The sequence below is a fragment of the Bombina bombina genome, chromosome 5 (genome assembly GCF_027579735.1).
Source record: "Bombina bombina isolate aBomBom1 chromosome 5, aBomBom1.pri, whole genome shotgun sequence".
NCBI lineage: Eukaryota > Metazoa > Chordata > Amphibia > Anura > Bombinatoridae > Bombina > Bombina bombina.
In genome coordinates this window covers 1,160,529,956-1,160,546,976 of record NC_069503.1, presented here as the reverse complement: position 1 = coordinate 1,160,546,976, position 17,021 = coordinate 1,160,529,956, and the positions used below count along the sequence as shown (strand labels likewise).

Below are 17,021 nucleotides of genomic sequence, written 5' to 3'. Positions count from 1 at the left end.
TTTTCAGCACTGCATGTTCAAAATACTTAAACCAATAACTTTGTGTTTAAACCGCCATTTTGAAACCTAGGTATTGTAAACGGATTGGTACAGAGCAAAGGATACCCATGGAGTGGGTTTGGAAAACAATTAAATTTGCAGACAAGATTTCTGACATACGGTAGAGATATGTTAATGAAATGCTATTGATAAAAAGCGTATTTGGGGTAGTTAGTTAGTAACAGGCATAGAAAATATTTACTTACAGTGGCCCTTTAAGCAACTGTTGTAGAACAACGATATGCACACATGTAAGTTCATTCACATACTTCTAAACAAACAAACAGAAATCCAGATTCACAGATACGTATATACTTATCACGCATACGAACGTACACGGAGACACGCACATGCATATACATATCACACATACATATACTCATCACGCATACGCACGTAGACAGGCATACGCACATACAGAGACACACAGGCATATACTTATCACACAGACACACGTACACTGATACGTATATTCATCATGCATACGTACGTACACACACAGATAAATATACTTATCACGCATACACACTTTCACAGACACTAAACACAGATCCGTATACTCATCATGCATACGTACGCACTCACACACACACACTGACACACATACTCATCACACATGCGTATGTACAGACATTCACAGACACACACGTATACATACGTACGCACACAGATACATATACTTATAACGCATACATAAGTACACAGATATGTATACTCATCATGCATACACAAATACACACTCACACACACACACACACTGATATGTATACTCATCATGCATACGTATGTACACAGACACTCACACACAGATATGTGTACTCATAATTCGTACGTACATCTGTACATACAGATATGTATAGTTATGCATACGTACACACAGATATATATGCTTATCACGCATAAGTACACACAGATACATATACTTATCACGCATACGTACACACAGATACATACTTATATACGTCACTTCTGCACACATAGATACGTAAATGCGTCACGTGCGCACAAACCCGCACAGATATTTCTTTCATGTAATTGGCAAGAGTCCATGAGCTAGTGACGTATGGGATATACAATCCTACCAGGAGGGGCAAAGTTTCCCAAACATCAAAATGCCTATAAATACACCCCTCACCACACCCACAATTCAGTTTTACAAACTTTGCCTCCTATGGAGGTGGTGAAGTAAGTTTGTGCTAAGATTTCTACGTTGATGTGCGCTTCTCAGCATTTTGAAGCCCGATTCCTCTCAGAGTACAGCGAATGTCAGAGGGATGTGAAGGGAGTATCACTTATTGAATGCAATGGTTTTCTTCACGGGAGATCTATTTCATAGGTTCTCTGTTATCGGTCGTAGAGATTCATCTCCTACCTCCCTTTTCAGATCGACGATATACTCTCAATTTACCATTGCCTCTACTGATAACTGTTTCATTACTGGTTTGGCTATCTGCTATATGTGGATGGGTGTCTTTCGGTAAGTATGTTTTTATTACTTAAGACACCTCAGCTATGGTTTGGCACTTTATGTATCAATATAAAGTTCTAAATATATGTATTGTACTTATATTTGCCATGAGTCAGGTTCATGTTTTTCCTTTTTGCAGACTGTCAGTTTCATATTTGGGGAAAATAAACATATTAAGAAATATTTTTCTTACCTGGGGTTCTTTTTTTCAAATTGACTACTTTTTTCTTTGCAAATTGCGGGTAGAATTAGGCCCGCGGGTGCGCCAAATGCTAGACTTGATTGCGTCAATTTTTTGGTGCGGAAGTACGTCCGTTGACGCAAGTTCGTAATTTCCTGCGTCGTAGTTGACGCCGAGTTCCTTACACAAGGTTGCGTCGTTAGTGACGCGAGTGTGTCATTTCTGGAAATTGTTAGCGCCAAAAAAATTTCAGTTATGTTGTGCGTCATACTTGGAACAAATGCGTGTCTCCAGCGCCAAAGGGTGCTACTACATCAGCTCCTGTATGCAAGATCTCTCGACCAGATCTTAAAAAGTTACAGAAAATGGAAGCTAAGAGGAGCGCTTAGAACACCTAAATAGGAGTCTTAGCTATGTAGAGTCAGAGGGGTTTAGATACATATTATAGAAACCAGATTAAAATGTATACATATTTATTAAACATAGATAATATAAAAACAAAATAAAATCGGGACTATTACATGTGCAAAATCTATAATACAATGGAACCCTGACCAAGTGATTCGAGTCTTCTAAATCTTCAAAGGGTAAGTTGGATACCTATCTTTATAAACATACAGTTTAGAATGTCTAAGTTGATGACCAAAGTGTATAGAAATGTACTCGATCTAAAAATTCACAATAATAAGGAAGCAAGAACACTGCTAAACAATTAGAACATTGAGGTATCGATACCTATGATAAAAATACAAATAAGAAAATACAAATAAACACCATTTTCATAGGAACAGTAAAAATGGTGATTAATAGTAAAAATACCTTGTGAAGTGAAAAAAGGCAATTGTTTAAAAAATATATATAAAAGACCAAAAAAGTGGAATAATTTAGGTGTACACCTTCTAAAAAATCTAAAAATCTTAGTGTCACTGTGACATTTATATCATAATAGTGAGGAAAAATGTGAAAAAATATAAAAAATAGTGATGATATCTGATAAAAAATATAAAAAATAATATGAATAAAGTCTCTTGGTATAATAGTCCAATGTCCTTCTAGGTGACGAAATATAATCCAATATGTGCAAATGTGGATATCCTTATTAAAATAATTAAGTGGTAGATGGTTCCTAATGTGTCTTTACTCCAAATAACGATATTCCCTTGTTTCTTCAATGTCCTAAACAGAAAAAATAAACATACATAGTGCAATAATGCTAATCAAAAAGTGGCTGAATAGGTAATGAACTCACCGAATAGGGACCTGAGCCGTAAATATCAGCAAACAAATATCAGCAAACAATCTACGCATTTCGATCCTCCTGGATCTTTTTCAAGACTGATATTGGCTCTAATGATCTCTTGCCTTAAATAGGCTGTTTGGTCCAAATTGATACCGCCAAAAAAGGGTGCCAAAAATGCGCATCTTCCGTTGGTCATCGTGTTTCTATGTAAGTTTGGAAAGCGAAACCGGAAGTGACGTTCTACGTATGACGTCACTTCCGGAGTTTCGCTTTCGTTCCGTGACGGTTTGAGGAAAATAATTCCTTTTGGGGGTTATTCACTCAGTACTCAAATCCCTTAATCGTGAGTTCTAATACCTTTGCAGGGTCCAACCTATAGTCTATACTATTGCTGCTACATCAAAAAATAAAATAACATAAAATGACGAAATAAGGATACTTTTAATATGGGATACTAAGAGGTTACATTAACATTATATTACATGTACCTGAATTGAATATAAAGAGTATACGTATCCTAACCAAACGTTGTAAATATCAAAGGAAAGAATATAAATAAAAGTCAAACTGAGTTAAGACTATAACAATATCTTGAATATTGATATTTGCTTTATAGCCCTATTTGTCTCAAATTTCCTTTTACAATTTGGTTTATAAGAGAGTTCTATATACGTTAATATTAGCCACAAGGAATGTTTAACTTGGTCGATATTGTGACCATATACTCTTATTGTTTAATAGCTCTTTGAAGTCAGGGGAGCTTTTGTCCCCAGTATATTCCCATATCATAAATGGGTATACTACTCTTAATGATGGAATAATTGACTTCATTTAAGTGTAATCTATATCCTGTTGTCCAAAGACTGTGGTGGTATACGTCCCAGAGAGGTCTATTCTCAAAAGCATTCTCAAAAGATGTGTTAAAAACGGAACTTTAAATGGGGAAATATTAATATATTAAAACATTAAAATATTAAAATAAATCCATCTATAGGGATAGTATTTGAAGATAGAATGGGAGGCTTATAGAATGGTTTTGACTTTTTCTATAATAGATGTAGTAGTTCTATACTGCCATTAAAACCTTTGGGGAATATGCAATCTAATTTAAAAATCCATTTTGACTCTTCTCTCAAAAGTGACTTTTCGAAATCCCCTCCTCTCCAATTCTTTAATTTACTTATTCCCATATATCAGAGTTTTGTTGGAGCTGTCATGGACTTCTTTAAAGTGCTTATATAGGGGAAAATCGTCCTTTTTCCATTTGATCTGTAACAGGTGTTCTCTTATCCTGTCTTTGAGTTTCCTGGAGGTTTGACCTATATACTGAAGTCCACAGCCACACTCTATTAGATATATAATGCCGCTATCTTGGCATTTTATCATATCCTTCATGTTAAAAATTTCTCCTGTTATTTTGGATTTAAAAGTCCGTGCTTTTTTGCCATATTTACACGCTTTACACGAGTAGCATGGAAAGAATCCTTTTAGTTGTTGGCCTAAAATGTCATTTGTTATCTTCTTCGGAATCTTTGGGACACTTGGCGCAAGGATACTTTTTCAGGTTTCTTGTCTTCCTATAGATAAACCTGGGTGTTTCATTCAGATCCTTTCCAATGATTTTGTCCTCCTTTAGATAGTGCCAGTTTTTTATTATGATGTTTTCGATTATGAATCGGTTCTCACTGTATTCAGTTATAAACGGTACCTCCAATCCTGTACCTTCCTCGCATATTTTTTGTTGTTTATAGTGTAACATAGGTCTTCTGTCCATGGTCTCCATTTCTTTTATGGTCTTATCTATAGTGGTCTCTTCGTACCCCCTTTCCAAGAATCTCTTCTTTAGGATCTTCGTCTGTTCCCTCCATTTCTCGACATCTGAGCAGTTTTTTCTGATCCTCATCAGTTGGCCTTTGGGAATATTGGTCTTCCATCTCTGGAGGTGGCAACTGGTTTGATGGATATAATTGCAACAGTCTACTTCCTTGAAGTATGTTGAGGTAGATATCTTTTCTTTCTCTGCATGGATGTCTAAATCCAAAAAATGGATGTTCCTTTTGCTTATTTCATGTGTGAACCTTAAATTTGCGGTATTCTTGTTCATCACATATATAGTTTGTTCCAGATCCTCAATGCTTCCCTTCCACACTATTAGGATGTCATCTATATACCTTTTGAAGAGGACCAGGTCTGCGCCCGCTGGGCAGGATTCCCAAAATAGGTTCTCCCATTTGCCCATGTACAAGTTTGCGTAACTAGGCGCAAACCTGGTCCCCATGGCTGTACCGCAAATCTGATTATAAAATTTCCCTCCATCATAAAAATAATTGTGTTAAAATAAAAAGAATGCTGTCTAGGATGAACTCTCTCTGGTCGCGACTCACTTCATTGTCTTTTTCCAGGAAATAGCTGACTGCCTCTATACCCAAGTTATGTGGAATACTTGTGTATAGGGCAGTCATATCGCATGTGGCTAAAATATAGTTCTCTTCCCATTCTAGATTATTCAATATATTAAGGACCTCGGTTGAGTCCCTTAGATAGGAAGGGAGATCCTTAACGTATTTTTGAAGTCTCTTGTCAATGTACTCTGATAAATTACAGGTCATTGATCCAATGCCCGATATTATAGGCCTCCCCGGGGGGTTTGTCAGGCTTTTGTGTATTTTGGGCAAATAGAATACAGGTATTCTAGGATGATCTGTCTTTATATACCTCTATTCATGTTGGTTTAATATTCCCTTTCTTTTGGCGGACATTAACATACTGTCCAAATCTTTTTTTAAAAGATTCTGTAGGATCTTTTGTCAAAACCTTATTTCTCGGCGTCACCTAAGATTCGGTTTGACTCCGTTTCATAATCCTCCTTGTTTAAGATTATAATCCCTCCCCCTTTATCAGCTGGTTTGATTGTGATGTTTTTGTTCCTCTCTAAGTTCGCAATAGTATCCAGTTGTGTTTTATTTAGATTGTGATGGAATTTTTTAAGGGATGTGTTATTTAATTTCTTTATCTCATTGCAGACTATATTTTCAAATGTCTCAATGTGGGGCCCTTTGTGTGTGATGGGAAAGAAAGTCGATTTTGGTTTTAATGTCTTATGTACCAATCTATCCTGACTGGGTGTTGATATTTTGTTGATCCCTGATGGATTATTGTATCTTTCTAATGCTGTTTTACAAAAAAACCTTTTTAGCGTTAGTTTTCGTACTAGCTGTTTTACATGAGTGTACGTCTGAAATTTGTCGAGGCCTCTAGATGGAGCATAAGATAAACCTAAAGATAGAACCTCAATATCTCTAGGATTAAGATTAACTTTACTCAAATTATATATCCCTTTTTAATTAGGATCTAAATTACTGGTGGACGGTGTTATGGTGGACTCAATGTCTGATAGATCTTTGTGTTTTAATTTATCTTTCTCTTTTTTCTGTTGTATTTTTAATCCTGCTCTTCTACCCCTGTGGTTTTTCTTTTTAGAACCGGACTTTCTTCTATGTCCTGTGTTCGATTTTTCCTTTTGGATTGGATTGTTTCTGTCTATTGGGGCCAAGTTTCCTTCCCCTAAAAAATGATTATCATTCTGACTTTCCATATTCACAGATATGGTATTAGTCGTTTGTCTTGGGGTTACTAGAGTGGATTTGTGTGTGTCCTCATGTCTCAGAGGCTCAAACCTGTTTCTGGTCGATACTTGAGTATCCACCCAATGGTTTCTAGCACCTACATGTTGTGCGTTCTTTTGGGGGAATCTCTCATTCTGTTCTTTGAACTGTACTCTGGGATTTGTATTCCTATAATTTTGTCTATGATAGTATCCCTGGGTATAGTTCCCTCTTCCTTCATAGAATGGAAATCTGGTCTGGAACCTATTATCCCACCATGGTGGTGATCTGTTCCTCAGTCTTTCCTCTCTCATATAATGCCTTGGGGACCTACCTCTAGTGTATTCCTCCCTCTTTGGATACCAAGGAGATCTAACTCCATAGTTGCCATATCCAAATTGGTTCACAGGACTTTGATATTGGTTAGAGTGATAATTTGTGTAATAGTTTGTATGAGATCTATTTGATGGGGATTTAAAATGTGTTTTTTTTGTCTGGTCCCACCTTTGTTGACGTCCCCTATTGTCTTCCCTCATGTGATCTCTAAAATTGGGGTGATCTTTAACGTATCTATCCCTTGATCCTGGATGGTACCTTTCACGGTTACTCATGTTGTCATAATTGTGATAATGATGATCGTTATTGACCCACTGTCTATGTGAGTTTCTATTTCCACCATTGTCCACTCAGTTTCTGTATTTGTAGTCTCATCCTCCCCTAATATTTCATTGTTAGTGTTTGTATCTATCTTAGGTTCAACACTATTCTGTATGGCTATATTAAGATCTCTGTGTATTTTCTTGGTTTTCTTTGAAATGATTTCATCTTTAATTTTCTTAATTCTAGAGCATAATTGCTCTTGTTTAGTCTTAAATATATTAAGGTCATTAATATGCTCCATCTTTGTTTCCTCTTCTGTTAAAAGATTTGGATAAAAATATAAAAGATGTGTTCTATAATCTATAATAATTTGCATCAGAGTATGTGAGATTTCTTTGGTGGCAATGGTCCACCTGTCAGAAAAATCTTGGTGTTCAATGTTGAATGAACAATTTTTCTGTACAATTAGCCCCCTAGGGATAATATTTAACTCTAAGCATTTTCTTAAATAGGAAATTTCTGCAGTGTACTTGGTTTCTGAAATTTAGTAATTTTTCTAAGGTCTTGAATGTGGCATCTATATCCACCACATGACCATCAATTTGTTTATTATCTTTATTAAGGGCTTGAATTATATCGAAATTAATGTCTGTTCTTAGATCCAAGTATATAGAGATTTGAGGAGAATTGATAAAAATGGAAGATTCATCCTCCAACACTTCCCTACACACACCCATATCTACTATTAGTAGTCTGTTAATGAAATATAATATCTCCCACTGAAAAATGCGGAAATTGTAATATAAAAAGCAAATAAGTCGTAAATACCCTTGACTGGTGTACTCTAGGCATCTTAGGAGATTGGTCGAGATATAGAGGATTAAAGAACAAATGCGTGTCTCCAGCGCCAAAGGGTGCTACTACTTATACTTGGCTCCAAAAATTTTAATTATTTTATCACCCCATTGCTATTTGCCTCTTGCCTTTTTCTATGTCAGAGGGCTATGCTATTTGCATTTTTCCCATTCCTGAAACTGTCATATAAGGAAATTGATCATTTTGCTTTATATGTTGTTTTTTATCTTACATTTTCAAGATGTCTCAATCTGATCCTGTCTCAAAAGTATCTGTTGGAACTTTACTGCATGATATCGGTTCTACCAAAGCTAAGTGCATTTGTTGTAAACTTGTGAAGATTTTATCTCCCAATGTGATTTGTAATAGTTGTCATGATAAACTTTTACATGCAGATAATGTGTCCATCAGTAATAGTACATTGCCGGTTGCAGTTCCTTCAACTTCTTTTTTTTTTTTTTTTTAACTTTTATTTAAATCCAGCATTCTATTGAGAAAAAAAAACAAAAAATGAAATCAAATTACAGATTTTGCGCCACGCAGAGCCTGATATTACATTTTGCAATTAATATAGACAATACAAGAAAAATAATTAAAAAAAAAAAAAAAAAGGTGTCAGTATTTCACAGAATTATACATAGATTCAAAAATAGATTATATTCTCTGCTGGAGTCTTTTCTTTCCTTTTTTTAATCCATTCTCTCAACATAGTTAGACCTTTTTCTGAAAAAATTTTTAAGAAAAAGTAACAAAACAGTGAAAAAGAAACAAGACAAAACAGACACACAAAAAAAAAAAAAAAAAAAAAAAAGGGAGACGGAAGGGATCAGTTTGAGACTTGAGAAGAGCGGATTACCAAACCCCCATCAAAACTAGCTCTGAATTTCTGAAGGGATAAATCATATATTCTATCTCATTCGGTGACAACGTTTTAATAAATACTGACCATTTTTTAAAGAAACCTTCAATATCTGTTTCCTTTTCCATATTGGTATCTTTTTGTTCTATCATACACTGTTTTTTTTAGACAATTTTTAAGCTCGTTTATACTAGGGTTCCCATTTCCTTTCCATTTTTTAAAAATCAAATACCTTGCCGCTAAGATAATCATATTCACTATTTTATTGTGCATCCGTAGATTTTTAGTCACGTCCCATAGAAAAATTACATCAGCCACTTTTAATTTTAAAGGGGAAATTTTTAATACTTGATTGATCCAATACTCAATCTTAAGCCAAAAGCATTTGATTCTGGGACATTCCCAGATCATATGAATGAGATCGGCCGATAAAAATTAACATTTTGGACATTTACAGAAGTTAATGTTCCCATATCTAGACCCCTTCTTTGGGGTGTAGTAGGTCCTGTATAATAGCTTGAGACTCTCTCCATGTGGCTGACAAGGTAATTTGTAAGACTTTTGAAATGGAAGCATGAATTTTACTTACATTTATATCATCTTGGGGTATTCTTAAATTCCATGCAGTTGATAGGTTTCCTAAATTATTTTCCCCTTTGTTAGAAATTAAGAATTGATAACATAAATCCGTTCCTTGCTAACACAAGCCAATTCTCCAATTTTCCCAGGGACCAATTCCAACCTGATTCATTTACCATCTTGGAGATAAAATGCCTTATTTGTAAATATGCAAATAATTCTTTGTTACAAAGGTTAAATTCTCGTTTCAAGTTCTCAAATGTTTTAATACAATATCTATTCTTATCTATCATCTGAGAAATATTATACAACCCTGAGGTGTGCCAATTCTGAAAAGAAACTGATTGTAGCCCCGCTTGAAATTTAGGATTTCCTTTAATTGGCATATAGTCAGAAACTGTTTTTGATGGATAATATCTTACAGATCTTCCACCATGCTTGTAAAGGGTACATTAATGTTTAGAGTCTTTTAATTTCTTGGGGAATTAATTTGAAATTACAATGTATTAAAGCTAGGGGAAGAAAATGAGAACTTAAACTTTTTTCAAGTTCATTATTTATTGTATAATCTTTATTTAAAATCCAGTCGACCACTATTTGAGCAAGAAAAGCCAGGTTATATAATTGTATATCTTGCAGTGCCAGTCCCCCATACTTTCTAGGTAACGATAATTTCAGTAGCGATATTCTGGGTTTTTTATTCTTCCATATAAAATTTCTTATCATGCTGTTAATTTTACCAACATCTTTCCGTTTAAGCATTACTGAGGTATTCTGCAAAATGTATAGTAATTTCGGGAGAAGTATCATTTTAAATGCAGCAATACGCCCTGAGATTGAAAGTGGAAGGTTCTGCCATACTTTCATGCTATTTCTGATCCCGTTCATCACTGGGATTATATTAAGATCATAGCATTGATCTATGTCAGGTGATATTATTATCCCTAAATACCTGAAAGATTCAGAGACTCTGAAGGGGGTATATCCAGAAGAGAACCAGAGGTCTTTCTGATCCAGAGTAACTCCGACTTAGACGCATTGATCCTGTAGCCCGAGAAGGATCCAAATTGTTCTATGATTGACATGATTATAGGTATATTGTTTTTTGTATTGGAGATGTATAGAAGAATATCATCAGCGTACAACGGAATTTTGAGCTCTGTTTTACCTATTTTTATACCTTCCATTTGATCCCTTGTCATTATTGCCAGAGGTTCAATTGAAATATCGAAGAGAAGAGGAGAGAGGGGGCACCCCTGACGTGTCCCTCTTTCAAGTGGTATCTCGAAAGATAGAATATTATTAACAATTATCTTTGTATGTGACTTATTATATATGTTCTCAACAATTTAAGAAAGTTTCCCTTAAGACCAAATTTAACTAAGGACATGGCCAGATGATCATGATGAATTGAATCAAACGCTTTCTCAGCATCAATAGAGACAATTGCTAAATCTGAGGGATCCCCCTCTCTCCTCAATCCCACCTTCTCTGCGAACTTGAAATAATCTATTGTGACTAAAACTTCTCTGACTTTTGCTGATGAGTTCCGTTTCTGCAGAAACCCTGCTTGATCTTTATGGATTATTTCAGGGAGTACCAACTGCAATATTTTAGCTATAATGGAGGTCAGAATTTTGTAATCAGCATTCAATAGTGCTATGGGTCTGTAAGACTCTTTATTGGTAGGATCCTTCCCGGGCTTCAAGATCAAAGTTGTATAGGAGGCACAGAATTGAGGAGAAACTGCATTCCCTTCTATATAGATGTGATTAAAAAGCTTACTCGGGTGGAGCGATCAATGGCGTGAGAATTTTATAAAGTTCGTTGGGCAGTGCATCCGGCCCTGATGCTTTACTTAATGGGAGATCTTGGATAACTTTTAAGATTTCTGCCTCAGAAATTGGGGAGTTTACTATTGTCATCTTTTCACTATTAAGTGTCGGATGAGTAATTTTACTCCAGAATTCTTCAGATTTGACCTTGTCTGAATTTTTCAAGGAGTAGATCTTTCTAAAATAGTCTGAGAAAATATTAGAGATATCTTCCGTATTTATATGGTTTTTCTCTTTGTGACAGAGTTTATCTATTAATGGGGATCTTCTTTCCCTTCTCATTAGGTTAGCCAATAATTTTCCGGCTTTATTCCCATGTCGGTAGAGTCTTGCCTGAAGTTTTAGCTCCTTCTGCGTCTCTTTATAAATTTGGAATGTATCTTTCACTTTTTGATCTATTATACTTAAAGGGACATGAAACCCACATTTTTTCTTTCAAGATTTAGAAAGAGAGTACAATTTTAAACAACTTTCTAATTTACTTCTATTATCTAATTTGCTTAATTCTCTTGATATACTTTGCTGAAAAGCATATCTAGATAGGCTCAGTGGCTGCTGATTGGTTGCTGCACATAGATGCCTCGTGTGATTGCTGAAGAAATAGCAATTCACATGTGTGAGCCAAACGATATCTAAGGAATGAAGCAAATGAGATAATACAAGTAAATTGAAATGTTGTTTAAAATTGTATTCTCTACTTGAATTTTTTGGGGTTTAATGTCCCTTTAATCCAATTTTCTTGAGAATTATTAAGTAAATAATTATTATATGAGTTAATTACTGATTTTGTCACTTCTGTCTCTCTCATCTTTAGTGTTTTAAGTCTATTAGCACTATATGAAATTATTTCTCCCCTGAGAACTGCCTTTGCGGCCTCCCAGAAGATATTCGGACGATCGACATATCTTTATTTATCTCCGTATATTCTTGAAATTTTTCTTTCAGCCAAGTTTTTTAAATTTTTTTAAGTCATTTGCCAACCATACAGGAAAGAAGAAGCGAGAAGATCCTGATTTGGAGTTTTTATATAAAATTTCTATTGTAACAGGACTATGATCTGATATATTGATAGGAAAGATTTTAGCTTTAATTTGCATTTTACAAAGTCTTTTGTCGATAAGAAATAAGTCTATCCTAGATATTTTTATGAGCTCTGGATAAACAGGTATAATCTCTTACCTCTGGATTCTGCAATCTCCATATATCCCTTATTAATAGATTTTGAAACATTTTCTTAAACATTTTGGTTTCCAAGTTATCTCGCTTGTTCTTCCCTGCCATTGGCTTCTGTCTTAACCTGTCTAATGGATAATGTGGAGCCATGTTAAAGTCCCCGGCCTAAAATTAGATATCCTACTGATTCAGTGAGAATTTTTGCCTGCAGATTATCCCAGAATATTGGGTCAAACACATTGGGCGCATATAGATTGCAAAGTGTATATAAAGTTCCCTCTATTTCTAGTTTTAAAATTACATATCTCCCTTCTGGGTCTAGAATACTATGAAGAATTTCATAATTAATATTTTCTCTTGTTAAGTGTATTCAGTCCACGGGTCATCCATTACTTATGGGAATATATTCTCTTCCCAACAGGAAATTGCAAGAGGATCACCCAAGCAGAGCTGCTACATAGCTCCTCCCCTCACATGTCATATCCAGTCATTCTCTTGCAACTTAATAGATAGGACGTTGTGAGAGGTCTGTGGTGTTTTTATACTTAGTTTATTTCTTCAATCAAAAGTTTGTTATTTTAAAATGACACCGGAGTGTGTTGTTTATTCTCAGGCAGTATTTGGAAGAAGAATCTGCCTGCGTTTTCTATGATCTTAGCGGCAGTAACTAAGATCCACTGGCTGTTCTCGCATATTCTGAGGAGTGAGGTAACTTTCAGAAAGGGAATAGCGTGCGGGGAACCCTGCAAACAAGGTATGTGCAGTAAATTATTTTTCTAAGGAATGGAATTGACTAAGAAAATACTGCTGATACCGATGTAATGTAAGTAAAAGCCTTTAATACAGTGAGAGCGACTGTTAGCAGGCTGGTTTAAATATATACAGTAAAGTAATTTTCTAAGGAATGGAATTTGACTGAGAAAATGCTATTAATACTGAAGTGATGTTATAAGCCTTAAATGCAGTAGGAAGACTGGTATCAGGCTTATCAATAGAGATACATGCTCATTAAAAAAGCGATGTTTAAAACAATTTTACTAGCATGTTTAATCTTTTTGTGAGGTACATTGGTGATAAAACTTGTTGGGGCATAAAATTTTTCCACATGGCTGACAATATTTCTGCATAGAAACAGTTAACTGAAACTCCCAATATTGTAATATTGAGTAGGAGGGGCCTATTTTAGCGCTTTTTTGACGAAGTAAAAATTCAGGCTCTGTCTTCCTGCTTCCTTCTGCTTGACCCGGGTCGTCTCCAGACAGCTTAAGGGACTTCAAAAGTCATTTTGAGGGAGATAATCAGTCACAGCAGACCCGTGACAGTGGTTTTTTGACTGTATTAAAAAACGTTTTTTTGCTTATAAAAACCGTTTGGGTTTTAAGGGGTTAATCATCCATTTGCAAGTGGGTGCAATGCTCTGCTAACTTATAGCAAACAAATTTTCACAGTAAATGTATTAACTGATTTGGTCGGCCATACAAATCACCTTACAAGACATGGCTAATATTATGAATAATACCCTGACAGAATTAAGAGGCAAGCGCGATTGCTCTAGGGTAAGAATAGAGCGCGCTGGTGCTACAAGAGCCATGTCCGATACTGCGTCACAGTTTGCAGAACATGAGGACGGAGAGCTTCATTCTGTAGGTGACGGATCTGATCCAGGGAAACCGGATTCAGAGATCTCTAATTTTAAATTTAAGCTTGAGAACCTCCGTGTATTGCTAGGGGAGGTTTTAGCGGCTCTGAATGACTGTAACACAGTTGCGATTCCAGAGAAATTATGTAGGCTGGATAGATACTATGCAGTACCGGTGTGTACCAACGTTTTTCCTATACCTAAAAGGCTTACAGAAATTATTAGCAAGGAGTGGGATAGACCTGGTGTGCCCTTTTCCCCACCTCCTATATTTAGAAAAATGTTTCCAATAGACGCCACTACACGGGACTTATGGCAGACGGTCCCTAAGGTGGAGGGAGCAGTTTCTACTTTAGCTAAGCGTACCACTATCCCGGTGGAAGATAGTTGTGCTTTTTCGGATCCAATGGATAAAAAATTATTGGAGGGTTACCTTAAGAAAATGTTTGTTCAACAAGGTTTTATCTTACAGCCCCTTGCATGCATTGCGCCTGTCACTGCTGCTGCGGCATTTTGGTTTGAGTCTCTAGAAGAGGCCATTCACTCTGCACCATTGGATGAAATTATGGACAAGCTTAAAGCACTTAAGCTAGCTAATGCATTTGTTTCTGATGCCATTGTACATCTAACTAAACTAACGGCTAAGAATTCCGGTTTTGCCATTCAAGCGCGCAGAGCGTTATGGCTTAAATCCTGGTCAGCTGATGTGACTTCTAAATCTAAATTACTTAATATTCCTTTCAAGGGGCAAACCTTATTCAGGCCCGGCTTGAAAGAAATTATCGCTGACATTACGGGAGGTAAGGGTCATACCCTTCCTCAGGACAAGGCCAAACCAAAGGCCAAACAGTCTAATTTTCGTGCCTTTCGTCAACTTCCTCCGCCCCAAAAAAGGAAGGAACCGTTGCTCGTTACAGACAGGCCTGGAAATCTAACCAGTCCTGGAACAAGGGCAAGCAGGCCAGAAAACCTGCTACTGCCCCTAAGACAGCATGAAGGGATGGCCTCCTATCCGGAAACTGATCTAGTGGGGGGCAGACTTTCTCTCTTCGCCCAGGCGTGGGCAAGAGATGTCCAGGATCCCTGGGCGTTGGAGATCATATCTCAGGGATATCTTCTGGACTTCAAGGCTTCTCCTCTAGGGAGATTTCATCTTTCAAGGTTATCAGAAAACCAAATAAAGAAAGAGGCATTCCTATGTTGCGTACAAGACCTCCTAGTAATGGGAGTGATCCACCCAGTTCCGCGGACGGAACAAGGACAGGGATTTTATTCAAATCTGTGGTTCCCAAGAAAGAGGGTACCTTCAGGCCAATTTTGGACCTAAAGATTTTAAACAAATTCCTAAGAGTTCCATCATTCAAAATGGAAACTATTCGGACTATCCTACCCATGATCCAAGAGGGTCAGTACATGACCACGGTGGATTTAAAGGATGCCTACCTTCACATACCGATTCACAAAGATCATTATCGGTTCCTAAGATTTGCCTTCCTAGACAGGCATTACCAGTTTGTAGCTCTTCCCTTCGGGTTGGCTACGGCCCCGAGAATCTTTACAAAGGTGCTGGGCTCTCTTCTGGCGGTTCTAAGACCGCGAGGCATATCGGTGGCTCCGTATCTAGACGACATCCTGATACAGGCGACAAGCTTGCAAATTGCCAAGTCTCATACAGAGATAGTTCTGGCATTTCTAAGGTCGCATGGGTGGAAGGTGAACGTGGAAAAGAGTTCTCTATCACCACTCACAAGAGTCTCCTTCCTAGGGACTATGATAGATTCTGTAAAAATGAAAATTTACCTGACGGGGGCCAGGTTATCAAAACTCTTAAATGCTTGCCGGGTCCTTCATTCCATTCCACGCCCGTCAGTGGCTCAGTGCATGGAAGTAATCGGCTTAATGGTAGCGGCAATGGACATAGTGCCATTTGCGTGCCTGCATCTCAGACCGCTGCAATTATGCATGCTAAATCAGTGGAATGGGGATTACTCAGATTTGTCCCCTCTACTAAATCTGGATCAAGAGACCAGAGATTCTCTTCTCTGGTGGTTATCTCGGGTCCATCTGTCCAGGGGCATGACCTTTCGCAGGCCAGATTGGACGATTGTAACAACAGATGCCAGCCTCCTAGGCTGGGGCGCAGTCTGGAATTCCCTGAAGGCTCAGGGATCCTGGACTCAGGAGGAGAAACTCCTCCCAATAAATATTCTGGAGCTAAGGGCAATTTTCAACGCTCTTCTAGCTTGGCCTCAGCTAGCAACACTGAGGTTCATCAGATTTCAGTCGGACAACATCACGACTGTGGCTTATATCAACCATCAAGGGGGAACCAAGAGCTCCCTAGCGATGTTGGAAGTCTCAAAGATAATTCGCTGGGCAGAGTCTCATTCTTGCCACTTGTCAGCGATCCACATCCCAGGAGTGGAGAACTGGGAGGCGGACTTTCTAAGTCGTCAGACTTTTCATCTGGGGGAGTGGGAACTCCATCCCGAGGTATTTGCTCAACTGGTCCATCGTTGGGGCAAACCAGAACTGGATCTCATGGCGTCTCGCCAGAACGCCAAACTTCCTCTTTACGGTTCCAGGTCCAGGGACCCGGGAGCGAAGCTGATAGATGCTCTAGCAGCTCCTTGGTTTTTCAACATGGCTTATGTGTTTCCACCGTTTCCTCTGCTCCCTCAACTGATTGCCAAAATCAAACAGGAGAGAGCATCGGTGATTCTGATAGCGCCTGCGTGGCCGTGCAGGACCTGGTATGCAGACCTAGTGGTCATGTCGTCCTGTCCTCCATGGACTCTACCTTTGAGGAAAGACCTTCTAATACAAGGTCCTTTCAATCATCCAAACCTAATTTCTCTGAGGCTGACTGCGTGGAGATTGAACGCTTGATCCTATCAAAGCGTGGCTTCTCCGAGTCAGTTATTGATACTTTGATACAGGCACGAAAG

General features: G+C 37.4%; 1 protein-coding gene across 1 annotated transcript in view; it reads left to right on the top strand.

The window, feature by feature from the left end:
* Positions 1-17,021, top strand: part of DGAT1 (diacylglycerol O-acyltransferase 1) — a 283,457-nt gene that overhangs the window by 233,089 nt on the left and 33,347 nt on the right. The gene's annotated exons all lie outside the window — the stretch shown is intronic.